This window comes from Clarias gariepinus, chromosome 3 (genome assembly GCF_024256425.1).
Source record: "Clarias gariepinus isolate MV-2021 ecotype Netherlands chromosome 3, CGAR_prim_01v2, whole genome shotgun sequence".
NCBI classification, from domain to species: domain Eukaryota; kingdom Metazoa; phylum Chordata; class Actinopteri; order Siluriformes; family Clariidae; genus Clarias; species Clarias gariepinus.
Window position 1 is genome coordinate 6,870,781 of NC_071102.1, and position 22,858 is coordinate 6,893,638.

Consider the following 22,858-nt stretch of genomic DNA (forward strand, 5'->3'; position numbering starts at 1 on the left):
ATTACACTTTTCAATTATTCAAAAAGTCGCATTATGTCTAATGCTCCTAACATGCACAATATTTTTTACAGTAATGTATGCAATGCTACTAGTGTTCAGTGTCATTCTGGATATAAAAAAAAAAAAAATAATTTAAACACACACCTAATTTATACACAGTTTATACACATCCCTCAGGAGAATGACCAAAAAAGTCCAGAAAGTCCAATCCACTAGCTTCCAAAAGCCTGTGGAAAAGTTTAACATGTGTGTGACTGTAACATGCCCATAAAATAAACAGGGTTGTCAAACATTGGGACATTTTCGACCAAAAACACTCTGTGGTGTTGCACGAACATGTGTAAATTGTACTTACAGTTTAGCTATAAATATGTCCGAATATTAAATATTGACATTGTTATCTGAAGTGTGTACAGAACTTTACTGGTCTTTTTATGATGATATTCGATGCACATTGATAAATCTGTTCCTGAGTGAAGAAGAATATTATTTGTAACCGCTGACAGTTAGAGCCGGTGAGTGGCTTTGGCGATTCTCTCTCTTCTACCACAGCACTGTTAAATTCTTGAATTTTTAAGGTGTTTATTCGTTTTCCTCAACAGCAGCTTTGCCATTTGTTATGGGTGTAATTCAAGTAATGCATTTATATTAGTGCATTCTTTCTACTATGTCATCATTTCTGTAGTAACAACTTATTTAGAGGGACTCGTATGGTGGATTATCCATCATAGTCTAAACTAAGTATAAAGCATATTAAGAAAAACAGTGTTCTTTAAAAAGGAAAAATGTCTGATATAATTGCCCAAGATTGGCATGTTTTATGAGTGTTTTTATTATAATTATTAATATTAATAACACTGTCGCCTCGCACCTCCAGGGTCAGATATCGATTCGCACCATGTGCGTGAGATTAGGCTAACTGATGTACCTATATTGTCAGTAGTGTGTGTGAGTGTGTGTGTCCTGCCTTAAGTCTCTACAGCATGTGTGGAGTGAATTGGATAGCTCATATCATTTGCAAGTATTTGTGTGTTTGGTCGAATGTGCTAAAGTGGCACGGTGGCGTAGTGGTTAGTGTGTATGCTGGTTTGACCTGCAAATTACTGGCACCCGTGTCCAGGGTGTACCCCGCCTTGTGCCGCATGTCCCCTGCGATAGGCTCTAGGTTGCTGTGACCCTGTATAGGATAAGCACTACAGAGAACGAATGAGTGATTGATTATTACTATTAATGTTAAGAGAGAGACAAATTATAACTGGTGAGGATGTGGATGTTCCATGACATTAATTGTAACTATAAAAAGCACAACATTCTGTTCAGTAATACATTAAATATTGTAATCATTGACAAACTGCTGTGATATAGGGAGGATAAATCAGTTCATGATGTGATGTGTTGCTTATTTTTATTTTTTTTTCCAGGCTACATTATGCCTTCTCATTGTGGGAAAATCTTCCCATAATAGCATGTCACGTCCTGTTTTATTCCTTACTTAGAGACTGGAGAAAAGTTGGAGGTTTTGCTGACTTCCTGCCCTGTTGATTAACCCCGTCCTGAGTTGCTTAGTGCCGAATGAGGCAGGTGGTGAAAATACCGTCCTCTTTGGTTAGCTACATGTGTGGGTCTTACTGCTGAGGCAGAGGAGGGAGTCTTTGCTTTAATGATGTGCTGTTGCCCTCACCCGGGCATGCGGGATGCAGCTAATCCACACTGACGGTGTGTTTGGGAGTCAGATGACTCAGGGACACACATACACACACACATAAGCCTCTTTAGCAGCATCCTCCTTACTGCCTGTCTGAATCAGGAACAAGCTCTGGAATTGTGATGCACCTCTCCACCTCATATTCAATCCCTGCCTCAAGCCATACGGCCCGTAGATGAAGGTGGAGACGAAGTGAAAGAGCGAGAGAGAGAGAGAGAGTGAGACAGAGAAAGAAAGAGAGATGACAGCAGCCTCTTGAGCATTCAGCCATGTGCCAGAAGGATGCATCATCACTAAGAATTTTAGAACAGATCAACGAAGATAAATGAGTCGAATCTTTGCAGCAGACATTTTGGAATTATGTTGTCTATGTGGAATGTTGGTAAAATGTCATTGGTAAATTTTCTGTTAAAAGGGGTAATGGTGAAAAAAATGTTACTTTTAGGAAATGTCATTTTACAAGTATGATTCAGTATCATGTCCTAATAGGTTTATTTTTTTATCCTTTACTCATATAAGAATGAAACACGACAACCGGAATGGATACATCAATACATAGTTTTAAAATTATGAATGAATTGTGTTACAAAAAAAAAAAAAACGATGCAAGTGAGTGACTCGCACATTCAATGTGCACTAATCATAAAACACAACTTGTCCGATATCTCTTAGCAAAATAGTTTTTTAATTGAATTCTATTTAAAACACTGTTGCAGGTATGAAAGTGTAGCTTTTGCAGGAGTTTTAAAGCCAAAGCTACTTCAGATAACAAGAAAGTCTGCCCGGAAGATCAATAAAGCAGTGTGTGAAATCATGTGGATGTTCCGCTTTGAAGGCAGAGGAAAAGGACTTGGCATCTGGCATCCGGGTCATATCGAAAAAAGGAGAATAAACATAATGTCAATGACAAAGAGAATGCCAGCATTTTTATTGTTTTTACTAAATATGGACCTACTGAACATTATGTTTATGAAAAATATTATTCAGTATAAAAATTTTGAAAAGGTATTTAAAAAAAAGATTACAAAAGCATTTTAAATATTTGTACATTTATCCTGACATTTTGCGAAAATACAGATGGTGGTAGGTTTCTTGCCTGCTATGCGGCAGGCCCAGGTTTAGTTCCTATCCAATGCCCAAACCCCAGCCACTGGATGCAGTACCGATCCCAAGCTCGGATAATGAGAGGCCCTTGTGACCCTTGATGGGAACAAGTGAAAAACCAACAAACAAATAGAAAACACAAATAAAACCCTAACTTGTTTACACTTCTCGAACACAAGTCTGTGCAATTTCCTATGCTGTGCCATTCTTAGCATTGGATTGCACAAAAATAATTAAATATTCCTAATATCCTGATTATCATTATTTTGAGAATGTCATTAAAACATTAAATTATACTATTGTCTCAATACTCACCAATGTACTTTGCTTTGGACCTACTGTTCATAAATGAACTTTCATGAATTTATGAAGTGTGTGTGTATGCATGTGTATTAGCGTATCAGTTTTACGTGTACAAAAAACAAATGTTGTTGACATGTTATTGTTATAGGAAGGTAATTGTGTGTGTGCTGTACAGTATGTACTGCACGTGTACACACAAACAGAATGACAGAGTTGTACGTTGTATCCATATATGGTTACATTAAATATTGTGGAATCTCCAAGTTATTACTATAACAACAATCATAAACAATCTTTTTTTTTCTTTCACTGGTTTATTTTTTGTCTTGGCCGTGCAGTTTTGCATAAGTCGAAAATGTGGCTTGTAAAGTTACTGCACGGTCCTCGGTCTTGAAGATTTCCTTGTAGTGAACAAATGAACATTGCAGCTCTACGTCTGGCTAAGTGTTGATGCTTCCAAAAGATAAAAATAAAAAATCTCCTTACAGAAAACCTTTTCATGCATGAAACCATTATTCAAATTGGTTTAAAGAGCGTCTTCCATACGAGATGCTGAGAATATAGTGATAATCATATTGAATCGACGCTGGCACCACTTTCTGAGCTGCTCTTAAAGAAAATTAATCAACTCCTTCTGATCGATCCGATTTACTTTAAAACTATGAACAGTAACTCGAGTCTTTCACGGCTATAACTGGCAACATACGGCATAATATAAAAAGATAGAGATATAACAGAGATTTCGAAGCTTTCACTTACTAAGCTGGTGTTCCTATCTCTTATCTAATCTTTTTTTTCATCGATCGGCTGTAAGCTTAAAGTATCTTAGATGTCTTCTTACGTATTTCCTCCAGCCTGTAAGGTGGATTTCTATTTCAACATTGTCACCCTCTGCTGAAATCCAGCTTGCTGTTAACACAGGCATCGGGTGCTGGCGATCTAAAATTAGACTTAGAATGAGACAGCTTGGAAAAACAAAAATTGGCTGCAATTACTGATGAATTCCTTATTGAGTCATGTTTTGACTTCCCCTGCGCCAGGAAAATATGAAAATATCGTTTAGAGGGAGAGAGTAGAAAGGCGGCAAGAGAATTGGCGAGTTAAGAATAGTGAAAAAAAAATAAAAGCGAGAGAGCGAGAGAGATGGAAAGGAAAAAAAAAAAGCTTTTTAAAATTTTTTCCCTCTGCACATGTATTGCAGGAAAGCAGAGAGTTATGAGGCTGTTTGCAGTAAAGCTGAGAATCAAGTTGACTCATTATATTGTAACTTAATTGGACCATATGCTGGCTTCTTTTATAAGTTCACGTTCTAAGTATATCAGTTCTTCTAAAGCTGGAGGAAAATTGCAGGGAACTTACTTCCTTGTACTTTTTTATGCACCAGATCATTTGTGCAATCCATAAAAGCATGCAGATATGGGTCGAGAGCTTCATATCACACGTTGGAATGGGAAAACAAGGTGCTCAAGTGAATAGAAGTACGGTGTGTTTGCTTTGTGTATTTCGGAAACTGTCTCTGATCTCTAGAATTTTTTCAGCTGTTTTATAGTCCTGACACTATCTCCATTATGTTCGTAATGAGCGCTTATTATCGTCATTATCAGAGCCTTGCTGTCAGGTCGAACCAGTCTGGTCATTCACCTCCAACCTCTCTCATCAACACTGAACCCATGCTTGGTGGAGCGAATTTTTTTCCCTCATTCTGCGCCATTCTGTATGTTAGCACCGTCGCGAGTTAGGGTTCGATTCCCGCCTAGGGTCTGGTTGTGTGTGGGTGGGTTTCAATTCACTCTCTCTCATCTTCTATACCGCTTTATCCTGTATTCAGGGTCGCAGGGACCTGGAGCCTATCCCAGGAGGCTTAGGGCATGAGGCGGGGTACACCCTGGACAATCCATTGCAGGGCGCACAAACGTACATTCAAACACTCATTCACACACTATGGGCTATTTGGGAACGCCAATCAGCCTAACCTGCATGTCTTTGGACTGTGGGAGGAAACAGGAGTACCCGGAGAACACCCACCAAGCACGGGAAGAACATGCAAACTCCATGCACACAGAGACGGGAATTAAGCCTGGCCGGGAATCGAACCCGGATCCTGGAAGTGCAAGGCGACAGCGATTTTAAATATGGTCATTGTCTCAAAGCAGCTTCACAAAATTAAAAGAAGATGGGTTCCCTCCAGGTACTTTGAATTCCTCCTACAGCTTGGGCTAATTGGCGTTCCCAAATTGCACTTAGTATGTGTGAATGAGCATCAGGCCTCGAGCTAGCAACCTGACCCAGAGTATCCATTACCCGACGTGCCGGATGGTACATGGTCGGACCAAAATAAGCAAAAACAGACCAACAAAAAAAAAAACATTGTATCTGTATAAACCTTATATCTACAGTATATTGTATTTAAAATTCCCAGGATATCAGCAGCTATAGAAACACTCAAACCGGCTTGTCTTGCACCAACAACCGCGCCAGAGTAAAAGTCACTGAAATCACATTTTTCCATGGTATTTAATGTGAACATTGCCTGAAGCTCATGACCTGTATCTGTATGATTTTATGCATTGCACCTCTGCCAGATGATTGACTTATTGGGTAATGGTTTGTAAATGTATGCATCATGAAGGCAAAAATGCAAAGCTATCTTACACTCTATGCTTGTTCCTCTGGCTTTATGTGAGTGGACCAGCGTAATGTAAAGAATTTCATAAATTGATGCTTCTGGCGGTAAATGACTTGTTGACGTTAAGATACGCTAGAATAAGATAAGACTTATTGATCCCAATGGGAAATTAGAATGTAATATGTGCTCAAGGTTTTTAAAGCTCTCTTTATGTGATATAGAGCTAGTGGCTTTTAATTTGATGTGCATAGACTACCAAATCTCATCAAAGGTGTGTAAATGGGATGAGTCCCAATAACGTGGCAAATCCTATTTAAAACAACAAACAAACAAAAAAAACAATACGTTTCATAGACTAAGTCCAATGAGATCTGCTCAACCAACCGTTATAAATAAGTCTTTCTTTTCGCTCTTTTTAATATTACCATATCTTGTTTGCTGGAAGTGCTAGTATGGCCTGATGTTCTGGTTATAATAATGGATACGGTGCTGTGCTCCGCTGAAGATGAGCTTTCAATTGGCCGAGAGCTCCTTTCTAATTACTTTGAAAAAAAAAAAAAAGAAAATCGTTACTTTAATTTCGTATGCTTCAGACAGCCTAGTGAGAGAGGCTTAAGCAAAACATATCCTGTCTTGCATTTAACACCTTTAATAAGGGAAGGGTTTAAAAGGAGAAAGTGATGCTGATGTTTGTGTGTGTGTGTGTATGTGGGTGGGTGTGTGAGTTTATTGGTGAAGGATTATCATCTACATAACACTCTATGGAATTGTACTCTAGGAATTCTCCAACATTCTCTAAACTTACCATATTAAGAGTGTGTGTATTTAAAGAATGTTGTAGTGTAGATAAAGAAAAACAGATTGTGTCAAAGCAGAAGACATTACGAGGAAAGGAAATTGCAGGATTTGTTTTTATTATGATATAAGTTTCTAGGATGTTTGGGTTTTTTATGTATCACATATTAGTACATCGAATTGGGCTAAAAATTTCCACCATCTTTACAAAGATTTCAGTAACTATGTTTTTTTTTTAATACTCACAAGCACATTAAGTTCAGTCATTCCGACAGGGTCAAGTCGATCATCAGCTGGAAAATTTATCAATGCTTACAGTTTTCTGGGATTCTCCAGGGCCAGTATTGAAACATTATCAGGAAAAAGGTTCAACAATCAACAGTGCTCGTTACAGTCAGATGCTTATTGAAGAGCCGAAGCCTAAACTGACTGATATCCAAGGGTGTTGTGGTCTTGCATGATGATACACATCCGTACGCTATTGCCCACACTGTTGACCCTCTTGTGAGCTGTCAACAGGTAGGCTTTTACCTGTTTGGTCCCCCGGAGTGAAAAAATCGGTGCATTCGTGGCTTGCAGCTCAGCCTAAAACATTTTTTAATAAGGAGATATAAAGGTTGTTGAAAGTTGAAATGAAAAGCATGGAGATTATGTAGAAAAATTATGCGTTTGTCCTTTTCTAAATGGTAATTAAAATAAATTCTATAACCCGAGTGCGGATAATTTTTGACTCACCCTGTCGCAAGTAAGGAGCCGATTGAAATTCAGCCTGTAGGACATACTGTAGCTAGGAAGGAAGAAAGCTTAAGAGGGATGAAAATACATTCCTTACTTGAACTACATCATAAATCATGCGTTTTTTTGCCGATAAAATATTCCAGGAATTCGAGTTTGTGGGACTTGGTATGTTTATATCTGAAGCTAATGTCCAAGAGATAAGAACAGCAATATACCGATTATCGCTGGAATCAGTATACTGTATTGAAATGTCACATCCATCAACATGTTGCAGTTCATACTCACAGTCAACATTCATGAGATTTATAGGCAGCTTATTTCCTTTGCACGGGAGAACCCAAAGACAGTAGATGTTATATTGATATGTCACAAATAATTCAAGCTGAAATTCTTTATGTTTGAGCGAACGCAAATAATTACATCAACCTTTACTTTCATAAAGTGTTGCTAGAGACATTCAAATTTCCTCTTCAGGTTTACTGAAATGAAAAGCTTACTTGCACAATTTCAGCAAACAGTTCAATAAAAAAAAGAAAACATGCAAGATTTAAAATCGGATAAAGTGCAATAAATAACACATTGTTGATAATACATAAACATATACAGACACATGAAAATGATCGACATACTGTTGTATATTAAGTTATGGAAATGATTAGTATCAATGAAAAACACAGACATTGACAAATGCGTTTGGGTATGTTGCACTGAGCATCATGGGCTATTTCTATTTCTAAAAAATACCATGATAAAAAAACGTCTAGGTATTGTTGTTTTCTTAAATAGGAACACCTGCACGTTCATGAAACTATCCAGCTATCCATTAAGATTAGACAAACATCTCCCGGGTGTTTTCCAATCATAACTTGACGCCATGCCCACTGTATGGTGAGATCCCTGTTCTTGGCTGAGGATTGTATCTCGATGTTGTCTGTTGCTGTCGTAGTCCAAACCCCTTCAGGATTACATGTGTTGTGCATTCCAGATGCATTTCTGCCCAGCAAAGATATACAGAGTACTCATCTCAGTTCCCATAGCCCTCCTGTCTGCTCAAACCAGCAGAGCCGTTCTCCTTACAGAGCCGTCCGATGCCCTTTCACTGGATGTCTTTTGGTTTTTCACACTATTCTGTATCAACTCTATAGACCGCTCTTTGTAAAAATCCCTGGAGATGAGCATTTTTCCAATTTACTGTACAATGCAGAGTCTATAAGATCATATTTTCCCCCATTCTGATGTTTGATGTAAACAATAAATGAAGCTCTTATCCTGTCTCTGTATTACTTATTAAACAGTCCTGCTGCCACATGATCACCTGTTAATCACAGACATTTTTCAGTGTGTTCTCCATCAGGCATCAGCTGTCACACTGATATTACAATCATGTAACTTCTGAGTCAAATGGCAAACTTATAATAGAACACTTTTAGCCCTGACTTATACATATGTCAGGGCTAAATGTGTTCTATTATGGCTGCTCTGACTTTAAAGTCAGGGTCACCAGGGTCAAGGGTTCGATTCCCACCTCTGGTCCCTGTGTGTGGAGTTTCCATGTCCTTCCTGTGCTTGGTGGGTTCCCTCCCACAGTCCAAAGACATGCACATTAGGTTAATTTGGCATTCCTAAATTGCCTGTATGGGTGTGTGTTTGACCCCTATATGACCCTGTGTTTAATTGGCACCCTGTGTGTGAGTGTCTCTTGCCTTGTGCCCAAAGTTTTCTGAGATAAGAATGCTGTTGACTAGTGGTCACGGGTGTCACTTCTCTGGGACACGTATGACTTCATATAGATATAATACATAATATTACATAATGTATTATTGCTACATGTTTACATTTCCTAGCTGCAGTTATAGCAGCACGTTTCATACATGTAACAGACATTTAAGGTGAAAATGTGTGGTTGATTATTGGGGGCTCGTCCCAGTTTCATTAGTGCTCGGATACCATCAAGGTAGAAATTTTTCTTAGATTGCCTGGCCTCCCAGGAACTCCTTTAATGGCCCAAACATGTGGAAATGGCTTGGAAAAAGTTTAGGACAGTAGATTAATTTGCCAAAAAAATTTTTTTAATTAAAAATCAGCATTTTTGATGATGACACTCACTGGAGTAAGACTTTATAAAATTTACCAAGTGCGGACTATAAGCTTGAATAAATTACAAGAGGTGTGATGGTGGAATTATTTGGGATTTGCTGAAAAGTAGGATCGTAGAGAAGTGATGCAAAAGGCGACTGCTGTCCCTAGTAGACAAAAAAAAAAAATAGGAATTGATAGGAAGTTTGTTTTGTGTAACTTTATGCCATTGGCCATCGATCAGACGGACCTCTTACAATAAGCAATGCTATTATTTGTAGACTGTGTATAATTTTCGTTTTCTACAAAATGCGCAAATGTATTAGAATTTGTTCTACGTCTTGACGTTTTCTACTTTTTATATGTCCGTGTCTTTGTCTGTGCTTTTCTAATAATCTCTTGTCCGTGCTCTATTGCAGTGTATCTTGTCCACTGGAATGAAAGCCGCCGTTGAACCGAGCTCCCACTTGCAAAAGACAGATGATGACGGAGCTGTCACAGACATCGGAGAAACAAAACATTAAAAAAACAAAACAAAGCCTGACCCAGAGAGAGAGAGAGAGAGAGAGAGAGAGACCACTGCTGGACAGTAGAGGATAGCGAGGACACTGCTTGCTCTTCTACCACCTATAAGACAGGAAGTCTATCTTCACCCCGGGCGTCAGTCACTGTTTAAATCCTGTCCCTGATGAATGCCTTAAAGACACAACTCACTACATCTCTGCGCAGAGGGATACACAGTAGGAGTCTTCTAAAAAAAAACGAAAAACAAACAAAAAAAACAACACAGAAAAATAGCTTAATTTTTTTTTGGACATGTTTTTTCACTTGTGAACATGTGTCTTGTACAAAAACAGATGTGGATATTTTAATATAATAGAGAAATATTTGTTTGGTTGTAAATGTGGACACTGGTTCCCATTAGGTCGGATCGGTAAGAAGAGAATCGCGAAGCAAAGCGAATCAGGCTCTGCTCTTTGTCTTAAGTGTGCAGTTTTTACCCTCCTTCTGTTTCAACCAAAGCTACACTCTAATATGGTCTGGTGTTAGCTTGGAGTTTGTCCCAAGGCCATTCATTAGCAGTGTAATCATGCAGCAAGAAAAACAACAAACAACAACAAACAACAACAACAACACCAACAACACACCATCACTTCCCTTGTCATTGAATTCAGTAGTCGTGCCGCAGCAGGCAAAGCAAAGATCTAGCATCCCAACAGCTATACAGTGCATTCTTAGCAGATGTGTATTTCGTATTTAACAAAGTGCTGTACGATCCAATTATGAACATGCAAGTGTTTAGAGTACATCAATATGTATAAATATTTCTAGCACACAATTAATGTAAAGCAAGCAAACAAACAAGGAGCTAGAATGTCTCCTCAGGAATGAATGCAGTATGTACATACCGGTTACAACATGAAGGCTTTTCCTGCCAGGTGTGATGTTTGGCTTCATCTGTATGAGTTCATTCTTGGAGTTATGCCGAACGCTCAGATGGCAGGCTCGGCCCGCTGGTAACGGCAGTGCCGTATACGTGCATAAATAATATATGCACGAATATTTCTTTTTTCTTTTTTCACGCCGTCACAAGGAAGAGCTACTGTGTCTGGAGTTTAAACATTACAGATGAGAGAGAGGTTACACCTCGCAGCCTGGCAACAGTTCAATACCGAGTGCAATATACGGTACTGACACTGGGCCTCATTTATCAAGCTGGATATCATCTCGTTCATTTCTATTTAATTGTTTTGTGGAAATCCGGTTAGAAAAACATTCAAATCCTTGAAGAGCTTCTCGAAATTTACTTAGAAGGAGCCTCACCAACCTGAACCCTGATTGATCTGCTTCAAATCATATAATTGGAAAGTTTATGCTTATATGGGTTTGTTTGCTTTAGTCTTGCTGGGATCACTAAGAGCAAATCAGCTGTGCTGTGTACAGGCTCGGTCATTTCTGGCTGACGGGCATGACCTACAGTATGCTTGATAAGTACAAAGAAAATCAGTGTCCCTTAATATTTAGTTTGGTCAAAAAAAAAAAAGATAAATGAGGTCCATTTCATACATTTTTGCCAGGATGAGTTCACATTTTATTAGGATGCGTTACATTTCTTTATGTTTATTTAAAAGAATACTCCTGTGCTTTTCAGTATAACCTTCCCCATCTACAACATCTGATTAACACAGACAAAATTTTGACTCGATCCCGTGCTGAAAAAGAGCAGAAACCTTCTTTACATGAAAGTCACTTGGATATCTTAAGTGCAGTCGCTGAATTCCATCAACTGACATTTATGTTAAATGTATAAAACACTTTTATAATGTTTTTCATGAAAGATATTTATAAGTTAATATTTTAAGCTGTAGTTTTTCCATTTACATACAGCATGGGACATTTTTAAATTTAAAAAAGTTAAAAAATCACAAAGTTTTTGTAAAAAACGAATAATTGAAGTTTCAAATGGTGTTTAAACCGTATCTTGACCTGGGCACTGAAACACGAGTGTACACTTATTTACACTTTGAGTTTACAAGCGAATCAATTTGGAGACAGAATAGTATTAATGCTCTCACGACTTATCAAACCCCTTTTTTCTGGAAGCGGATCACAAGCTCACATAGGTCATCCTTGTGTCCTCTATTAAAGATACTATTTAAACACCAATTTTGGATAAAACTATATAAGTACAGATCCTATAAAGTGTTGTAGAGTAAAAAATTTTTTTTATTCTTTTTTTTTTCATCTTAGGTTATAGTCAGATACAGTAGTTTAAATATTTATAAATGGAATTCAACAACTGCCCTTGGAGTTCCAATAGTTGATTTATAGTTTGTTATTTCTCACGATGTCATAATTCTTGTCTGTGGGAATCACACATATGCAGCAGATGGAGCGCACAGAGTATTACTTTAATACCCGGAAATTCACTAAACTCATCCATAGTTAGAACAATTAAAGGTAAATCTACAATACCACATTTAACGAATATAATAGCACAAGCCAATGTAGATACATTCCTTTACAGTGAATACACTCGAGTTGTCTCGAAACAGTGAGCTCGGACAGACATTTAGGCGCTGACATTAAATGCAGAGCTAAATTCTGTTCAAGCGATCGGATCAGCCATCGCCGTTGGTCCATGCTCTGCACTGCCTTTTCTTTATTATTATTATTATCTACTGAGCCGTACAAATGATTCCTTAAAGCACAGTGAGATACAAGCCGAGTGTCCGAGGCTAAGGAATCGAGGGCGAAACCCTTCCACAGTGCTTAGCTTCGATTGTAACTGGCGCTTGTACAACCTTATAGTCGAGTGTGTGACCTCACGTAGACGGCGACAAATTAGAGTATTGCACACCGACAGCACAACAATATCACCCCCTCACACATACATGCATACAGACTCGCACAGGCTGGCAAAGCGTTTTCCTGAAAGGGGAGGCAGTCAAAAGCTGTTTGTTAATATTCTCAAAGCCTTCGGTTTTCTCTCGCTCCCCGTTCCTCTCTCTTTTTCTGACACATGCAGCCATGCATGCAGACATGAACTTATGCACACTATCTCACATTCCCGATTCTCTCCCGGTTTTCGATCTAGTCCTCTCGCGCACTTTTTTTCCCTTGTACCCTTTTCTATTTCTTGGCTACAACTCTGCCTGATGGATACCGCTCAGAATATATAATCCCATGGGAGATGTACAGAGACGAATATTTAAATTTATATATATATATATATATATGGAGCGGCTGCTTTGTTGTCATGAAAATGCATTCGATTCATTTGTATGCAAAAGAACTTATGGAGGTGTATTATCTATTTTTTTAAACCTAGCCTTGCCTCTTATATAACCAAAGTTGAATTCAGATCCATTCTATGTTTGGGACTCTTTTGTTACTTTAGAGATACAGACCTTGTGAGGATAGATACATATTGAACGCAGCATATTTACATAAGCAGATGTCTATTTTAAAAAAAAGTCACGTTTACTTTTTGGACTGTTAGGCATCTCCAGCCCTAAGAACCCTTATTTCCATGATATTCTTGTCTTTACACTCTGTGATCCTTAAAGCGTCTAGTCAGACGAATGCTATTTCTGCCACCTAAGACCTTTCTCTCTCTCTTCTCTCTCTCTGTCTCACTCTGTGTCTGTGTGTGCGTGTGTCACGTCTATATTTTGTGTTTGTCCCTTTTCGATAGCCGTCTAGGCCCGTTGCCAAGTCGTCCACCAGAACTTTCCATCCACCTGATCCAAAAAAAGCGTGAGCGGATCAGTGCTGGACAGCTAAACGCAGGGTTTTGTGTCACATCACACGAGTTGTAGAGCTGCAAGTGACATAACCATGTAAATATGTTTCCTCAGGAGTTGTTCGAACGGGAGCATCAGGACCGAGGTCAAGCGTTAGATCACGAAGGGTTTATACTGCCAGGTGCGGTGGAGATCTTGTTGCGGCTGGAGAGCCAATCACAGGGCTACGTCTTTCGTCACATGTTGTAGACCCGCATGTGACCTAACCTTGTAAATACGCGCTAGCAAGATAATGATGTCATCATGGCACGTTGCTCTGGGCTCCATGCTGCGACGATAGCGACAAGCTCCTTACCGACACACAATGCAATTGCGCACGAGTCTCGTTGTACAGTCAGTCAAAAGCCAAGAATTACCAGTGAACCGTGGAGGATCTGTGCGACCGTGGACACTTAGCAAACGTGAACTGGTGTTTGACTAGTTTATAGAGTTAGAAGAGAGAGGAGAATTTCTTGTTCAAACAGATTACGCAGCAAATTTTGATTTGATCAGCTGATGCTCAGATATAGCTTTACTTCTTCACATGATGTATGAATCTGTTACTTCTGCGAAATAATATTGTCCAATAAAACTTAACCTGAGGTGAAGAAATATCTAAAAGCTTGTGTAGATGATACAACACACACATCCAGCACCACAGAGTTTTGCCTTATTCCAAATATCTCAAAAAAAAACTTTGGATAAAAAAAAAAAATCCAGTGACATTTGATCTGTTGTAAAATTCTGCATAGAACCTTTACAGTTTGGCCCAAAGAGACAAGCCAAAGAATTCAAAGAAAGTTTAAGATATTTAGACTTTTGAACTGTTTCTCTATATAGGGCTTTAGCTCAGAGAACCAATAACTGCATTAATAAACCACAACCCAAATTCTTTGGGTGGTGGCGGCCTTAAACGGTTAAGGCTGTACTTTCCTGGGTTTCTGATCTGAATGTTGGTGGGTCAAGCCCCTGCACCGCCACATTGCCACTGTTCAGCACTTGAGCGAGGTCTTTAACCCTGCCTGCTCTAGGGGCGTTGTTTCCTGACTGCGCTCTGACCCCAGCTTCCTAACTGGGACATGCGAAAAAAATATATAATAATTTCACTGTGCTGTAAGGTACATGTAACAAATAACTGAATCTAACTTTTAAAAATTAAAAAAACAACAACAACAACAAAAAAACAGTATGGTCAAAAAGTCAATCTGACGTGCATTGTTTCAATTTCATCATTTTTCATTAATTACTTCCTAACTCCAGTCCTATATAGGATCAGTTCTCAAGCTGACGAGCTTTTGGGGCATCAGAGAGGTTGCGTAGAAATATTATAAAATCATTTATCTACTTTGTAAGATTTAAAAAAAATCATTAAAAAAGTGATAAATATTTAGAAATTGCAGATTTTTAAAATAACATTAAATTAAATATTTTGCCAACAAGTCACACCTCTGATAAGATGATGATCTAGTCCATGAAGTGAATTTAATGTTAAAGGTAAGGCATTTGCATTATCATAATATTGTAATAATTAATGAAACAGATACAAAGTATATCTTTGGTAACATCTGCACCTCTAAGTTTTGTTTTAACACAAAAATGTTAGAAAGTTTCTCCTAATAAAGACAGCACACATTTAAAATGATAACGCCTGTGTTCGACTTATAAGACGGCTTAATGATATGGACATGCTATTTACAAAACTAAACTAAATACTACAGCTTTAAGTAATCCTGAAATTTCTCTTGAGAGAGAATCATAGAAAACCTTCAGTAATTCCAACATTTAAAATAATTGTTAGTGTTTAAACATTTTTTTTTTCATTAGACAAAGTGTTAGTTTTTAGACAAATTAGTTTGACCTTGTTGAGAAATACACTGTGATAATATATGTAAAAAAAAAAAAATGTAATATATTAAAGCATTAATAAAGTGCCGTAACTCACTCGGAGGCTGATTTTACACCTGCACAATATAAACCGTTTAATGGCTTTTATTGTGTTTATAAAACCTTGATTAAAACAATAGATAACTTTTTATCACACAATTATAAAGTGCATATTACATAATTTACACAAACTAACACTGTTCACTTTTTACATTTTATGTTAACAAATTTAAACCCAATAAATATAAATAGATGGAACCAGGTTTCAGACTTGTACAGTTTCCTATTAGACTTTTCGACCACACTGTACATGATGTACGCGGCAGTAGGGCATTTTTCCACCAGTCATTCCAAAGGGACAGAATAATTCACAAAGGACACAATTGCCTGGCTGCTCCCCGCTTCACTCTCCATGGTAACAAGCCAGACCAAATGATGCAGGCTGGAAAAGATCTCTTTCAATCAGCTGATCGTTTTACTCGCTCTATCATATCATATGCCTCAAAGCCCCTCTGTCATCACACCCTCACCGACACCGACCCGAGTCAGCTTGGAAATTCTCCTCACGAGCGCAGCGAGACAGTCGCTACCAGAAACGCCTGGTGCAAATTACTTTTGCTTGGTGATATCCACACGGACTTTTGTTGACGTCCTATGCACAGCTCTGTGGGCTGACGTTTCTGTGTGTTGTGTCATCTCTTGGGCTTCGTCACAAACAGCAAGTCTGGATGCTGAGATGCACCTGGTGTACCAAACACCGAGCAGGAAGTGTATAATATCATTATCCAGAAATATCCACATGTTCCTTTTGTTCATGTGGGTTGAAGGCAAGACATGCCTCTTCTTAATGCATGATGCTTTTTTTTGGGGGGAAAAAAATGTGCATCTCAAATTGAAAAAAAAAAAATATATGTGTTTGTGTTACCCTTCTTTAGGTGCTGCTTTGGTAAATTTGGGACCCTCTGAGTTTCGGTTTCCACTGTTTAAATTAGTTTCTTTGGTAACTCATCAGTCGTTCTTCTGGGTTTTTCTACATTCTTATCATTTTTGTAGGCAGCAATATGAGATGTGATGGAAATGGAATTATGTGCAATGTTTAAATAAAAAAACATTAAATATATGAAATAAAAAAGCAAAAAAAGTCCTGTTTTGTCTTTTTTAAAGTCATTTATTTTAAAATGAGCACATGCCATGAACTGCCTCACATAATGTATACAAACTTTAAGGATCAACAGGTGTTATTGATGCCCTTCTTTAAAACTTAAATCGAATTATGGCAGCGGTCTGTAGTATTCTGATGCTATCATGTGACCGTCAGAGAAGGGGCATATATTTTTACTGTTTAAGCATGTATACATTTTTTCATTCATTTATTCATTCATTTATTCATTTTAAGTAAACATCCCATAATGATCAGGGTGATGGTGGTCCTGGGGACTTTAAGTGAGATGCCACACAAAGCTCGGGATTAAAACCGGGAACCCGGTGGACAAGGCTACTGTTTAAATAATTAACTTCTTTTTGATCCTGATAGCGAATTAATATAGCTAATAGTGATTAAAAAAATTATTAAAATGTGTTCCAACATGAGGCTCTTATTTGATCCTGCTATTTCATCTAATTGCTTTAAGCCATTTTATCAAATGCTGGCATGTTTACAAAAAAGTTTTGTCTTAATTTGAACCGTGTCTCATTCATGAGGTTATACAGATAAAGTCACAGCAGGTTTTCTTTTTAAAAAATGAACGTGTACTTGATTTGAAAAAACACTTGCATTCCAGTAAATTAAATTTTGAGCACAACGGTTATTATTGTCAACGGATTAACATTTTGTATTGTGGTTTGGTGAGAGTGTTTAAACAAAACTTATTAAGTTTTATTAGATAAAGCAGAAGAGCAACTAACAAGAATTACCCACTATAGTTAAGATCAAATAATGTGTTATATAAACAAATCAACAAGAACAAAGAATATGTAGATTATGAAAGAAAAAATATATAAGATACACAATAAAACGTTTATTAATAATAGAGCATAGGGGAACAGTTTACCCGTGTCTGTGTGTGGTAGCACATTGCTGTGTCCTAATCATGAGGACGAAGGGCACAACCATGATGGGGCATTTTCTCCAGCAGGGGCTAACAGTTGACACCTGATCCACTCTCGTAACATGGAGTTTAAATATTTCAGATGGAAGCTGCATGCAACAATTACTGGACGTGCTCCAAATGCAGCAGCCAAACTCTCAGCAGTGGACCTGCTCACTTTTTTTCCTCCCTCCTGCAGACTTTTTAGAACATCAACACACACACACACACACACACACAATATGTAAACAGATGTCCCGGCTGTCTAAAAAAAAAAAAAACATTAATTAAGCCAAGTCTGAGTTCCTAAAATAGTTTGATGTTAGTTAAGATCCCACCAACCACCACAAGCTAAAAGACCGGCGTCAACAGGTCACAAAGCACTGCTGACCTTCCTCTTTTAATTATAGATCTCCCTCGTCCCTCTAGGCATCTTTATTTGCCATAAACTGCTGAAGTTGGCATGAAAAGAGACAGAAACATCTCTGTGTTTGCCTACCACCTTGAAGGTCAGTGCTTGTGGACTCTGGGAGAAGTCCACAGGGTGTAAATCAGCGTCAGGTGCTACTATTTATATACCGGCGCCCATCAGAGGTGTCGGGGAAAAATTGGGTGAAACTTGCTGAAGGACCCAAAACTATCTGCAGCGACAGGTCAAGATATAAGTCGCCTTTAAACTGAACACAGGAAAAAAAAAAAAAAAACAGGATTCCCTTTACCAACTGGAACTTTTAGTCATTATTAAGTATGAATTAATAGAAAATGTGTCCAAGGGATATACATTACTCACAATAAGTTAGGGATATTGTGAGAGACTTAGTGGATGTTATACATACAGTGTTTGTTTCACTTTAGACATTTTTGGGATAGGGAGGCAATTGTATTGGGGTGATAGACACACCTCATTTTGTGTTTTCCATGTAATGGTCTCATTGTGTGCCGTATATTGGGGCAGATCCCAAAAGACAACCTTTTTCAATGTGGCATCAATTTCAACATTCTGTGGGTTTAAAAAGCTGGTATTGTCAGTAAGTCATTCCAAAGTCATTATTCAAACAGCCATGAACACATGACGTCACTTAACGGACGAGCAGCGCCACCTGGCCAGATGTTGCTCGTGAACTTGGTGTGTCTCAAAGTGTCATCAGCAGACTTGCATCAAGAATCGGAACTACTGGCAGACTTCATGACAGACCCACGAGTGGAGCCCCACGAGTGACAGACCGCAACGATGACCAGTACCTAAGGACCTACAGTATGCACTCAGACATTGTTATGCAACTGCCACATACTGTAGCTGCAGGCCTGTTCACGAGATGCGAGGACCACTACATCGTGGCAGAATTGTCACAGCTCGACTTCAGGAAGTTGGAGTGCCTCATATGGAATGGCCATCAATGTCCCCTGACCTGAACCCCATAGAGCACCTCTGGAACCAGTTGAAGCAGAGACTGGATGATTGTACCCCAACCCCACATGAGCAGCATGAAACGTCACTGTCAAGCTGTCATTGCGGCAAATGGTGGAAACACTAATAACTTATAACACTACTACTGACATTGTCAATTTTTGTTATTTGGGGCTATCCCAGTTGTTGTCTAAATTAAACTAATGAAAATGATGTTTTTTTTTTAAACATTATTAGTAATATCAAAGGGAACTTTTACTTATTTTATTCAAATTTAGAGCAAATAGGAAAAGCACTCATGTAAATAACAATATCCCTAACTTATTATCAGTAGTGTATTTCATTTCATAATAAATGACTGACAAATAACTTATAAATTTTATTGCTAGATTTGTTTCTGCAGGAACAATAGCTTAGTGGTTAGCACTGTCGCCTTGCACCTCCAGAGTCCAGGTACAAGTCCCATCTCTGTGTGCATGAAGTTTGCATGTTCTCCGGGTTCTCTGGGTTTCCTCCGGGTACTCTGGTTTTCTCCCACAGTCCAAAGACATGCTAATTAGGCTAACTGGTGTCCCCAACTTGCCTGTAGTGTGTGTGTGAGTGTGTGTGTCCTGCAATTGACTGACATCCTGTCCAGGGTGTACACGGACTTGTGCTCCAATTCTCCTAGGATTGGCTTCAGGCCCCCATGACGCTGTATACAAGATGAAGCGGTATAGACGATGAGTTGAGGGAGTGAGTAGGTTTGTTTTTCGTTAGGTAAAATGTGCTAATATTATACACCTACGTTAGTTTTTGCTAACGCACATTTTATCTAGAAATTGTCATCATGAAAAAACACTTAATGCTGGATTTCACACCATCCTGGATTGTCTTACACGATGTGAATCAACTCTGTACTGCCAACTAAACAAAATAATTATTTACATCTATGGCATTTGGTAGACACCCTTATTCAGAACGATGTACATTCGATTACATCCTACATCTCAGCAGTTAAGGGCCATACTCAAGGGACCAACAGTGACAACTTGGTGGTGCTGCGGTTTATACCTGGGACCTTTTGATCAGTAGTCCAGTGCCTTAACCACTGAGCTACCGTTACCAAGTCACATTTATAAATTAATTAATAGAGGTTAATAGGGTTATAATGTACGTACTGTATATAGTAGGTATGTAGCTGAATATAAAGGCATTACTCTAAATAAAGAGATAATGTGTTGTACATTACTAGAAATACAAATAAGAATGGGAGACACAATATCTGTTATGATGATGATGATGATGATGATGATTATAAAAGCTTGCCAGTGCCTCCAAGTGACGCAGTGGTAAAGTGCTCGAGAGGGGAGATTTAAGAGGTACTTGGTGCTCTCACATAAATCACAGCTTTGCAGCCAATCAGGGGCATCTGTGAGCTCATGCAAGTGGAAGGAGTGGATAGCGCTGTCCTCAGAGTGTGTTACGCCGCCCCTAATGGTGCGTGAGCGAGCAGTTTAAAAAGATGATGTCGGCTGGCGTCATGTGGTTTAGCCCTCGTGACTGAGTGGTAGTAGAAGCCTTAATGTGGGAGCCCCCTAGTGATGGGGAGGAACTGAACATGACTAAATTAGAATGAAAATCAGGGGGAAATTTTTTTTTTTAAACTTGTGGTTAAACTAAGAGTGAGTTTACACAATACACTGGCATTTCTACATCCTTGTTTTTTATCCAGTGTATCTGGGGACATACAGTACAGGGGGAAAAAAAAGAAGACACATAACCAGATCCAAACAACATTATGTTATACATACAGTTAATATAAAATAAATTAATTAATTAATATTGGAATTTTAGTTATAATAACTAATGTGCAGAACACTACTGTATATGTTCTATAACATAAGGTAAGGCCATCAATCAAGCTGGCAGCTTTCATCCAGAAATAAACTTCCTCACGCAGAAGTGTAACATTAAACCCGAACAATAGCCAAACACATGGTGGGCATTCTGTAGCCTTTACACTGCCAAGAAACATGCGCCCGGGCAGTCCGCCTCAGCCCCAGGTCTAGTATTGGAAACATAACACGCTGTGTGATAATGTCCCCAGAAACCTAACACCCTCCGACACCATAACACGTCCTTTTTCTGCATCCACAATACACACACACACACACACACACACACACCATGCCACTCTATCCACAATTAACCCTCGACTACTTAACCTTATGTTCTGTTCACTACTTAGCACTAGGCAGCAGCAGTTTTGCTGAACCAGGCTTTTGGATTTTTATAGCGATTCATTTCCAAGAATGTAAAAGCACATAAAAGTTTACTGTCAGAAAAATCACCGTTTGTTCCACTTTTTCACATCATGGAAAAAAAAAAAACATGCTCTCTGTTTGGTATCCTGTCCTCTGTCCTTGTTTGGCATAAGATAACAATTCCCTGCTCCACTGAAATGAAGCCTCTGAAGCCAATTTAATGTGGATAAGCACTAAGACAGTCAATTGAACTGATCAACTATTCATTAAGGCGGCACGGCGGTGTAGTGGTTAGCACTGTCGCCTTGCACCTCCAGGGTTTGGGTTCGATTCACGGCCAGGCTCGATTCCCATCTTTGTGTGCATGGAGTTTGCATGTTCTCCCCGTGCTGTCCAGGGTGTACCCTGCCTTGTGCCCTAGTCTACTGGGATAGGCTTAAGGTCCCTCTGACCCTGAACACAGGATAAAGTGGTATAGAAGATGAGTGAGAGAGTGAACTATTCATCAAGCTCTTTGATGATGAGCTGACACAGGAACGGCAGCATTGGGACCGAGCAAGATACATGTGTATACTGTATAGTATTTGTTAAATTAATAGGTAATACAGTATGAGCATGAATATAATATGAATAGTGAATATTATTTTCTCCAAAATTGGCATGTTTAGTGTTTTATTATATGTTTCATAGTTCTTTCTTGTTGTAACCTGCTTCCCATTAATAACTATAGTTTTAGAAAGTCTTTATACTTACAGTTTATAGTCATTGCTTGGTAGTGTTTTTTTTTAATTTTTAATAATATCCAAAACCTGTATCTGAATCTAACTATCTTGGTATTGACAAAAATTTGGTAGTTTGCACAGCAAAATTGAGCTCTGTGCCGAACACATACAATTAAATGCTGTTCTGTATCTTCATTTCTAATGTATTAAGACAGCAAACAGAACACAATGAATTGCAGTCTTTTTATAATCTATTTATGTGGTCTCAGATTATCTTCTAAAATTGGAAATACCTGTAAAAGCTGTAATTATGCTGAAAACTTTTCATTGTTGTGTTAAGATCCATTGTTAAAAAATGAATAAAAACCCCTGGAGTTCAACACTATTACAGTTTATAGTTTTTCATAAAATCTCAATGTGACTAAAGATGCGATTAATTGCGTGATTAATCACAGAAAGTGTGCAGATCAATAAACAGCCCTAATTAGTACACAGTTTAGCATTTTAAAATCATGCACATGATGAATATTTCAATGATTTCAAAAATTTCCATTCTGCCCAGTTACTGATCATCGAGCACTTAATGTGCAATGAAATGGCAAAGTAAAAATGTCAAACTGGTGTTAACAGTGATGATATTTCTCATGTCTGGCCAAGTTCTCCTCAATATAGGTCATGCATCAATCAGTGTCACTTTCGGTACACAGTAAACCTATAGTGGACGTTTTCTTAAGGCAGGTGTCAGAGCTCATGAAGGTAGACAGCACATACAGTATACACTGGTCAAAAAAAAAAAGCCATTTTGTTGACCTCCTTTAACTTGCATCATTGCATATAATTTATGTGTGAAAACGATTTAGTGGTAGTGATCCTCCTGG

At 38.4% G+C, this 22,858-nt stretch overlaps 1 protein-coding gene across 1 annotated transcript in view; it reads left to right on the forward strand.

Annotated features, from left to right (window-relative positions):
* kcna4 (potassium voltage-gated channel, shaker-related subfamily, member 4) overlaps positions 1 to 10,873 on the forward strand; it is a 42,507-nt gene extending 31,634 nt beyond the window's left edge. Inside the window, exon 2 of the mRNA XM_053493139.1 lies at positions 9,767 to 10,873. The gene's annotated coding sequence lies outside the window, so the exon portion shown is untranslated. The remainder of the gene's footprint in view (positions 1 to 9,766) is intronic.
* The last annotated feature ends 11,985 nt before the right edge of the window (positions 10,874 to 22,858 follow it).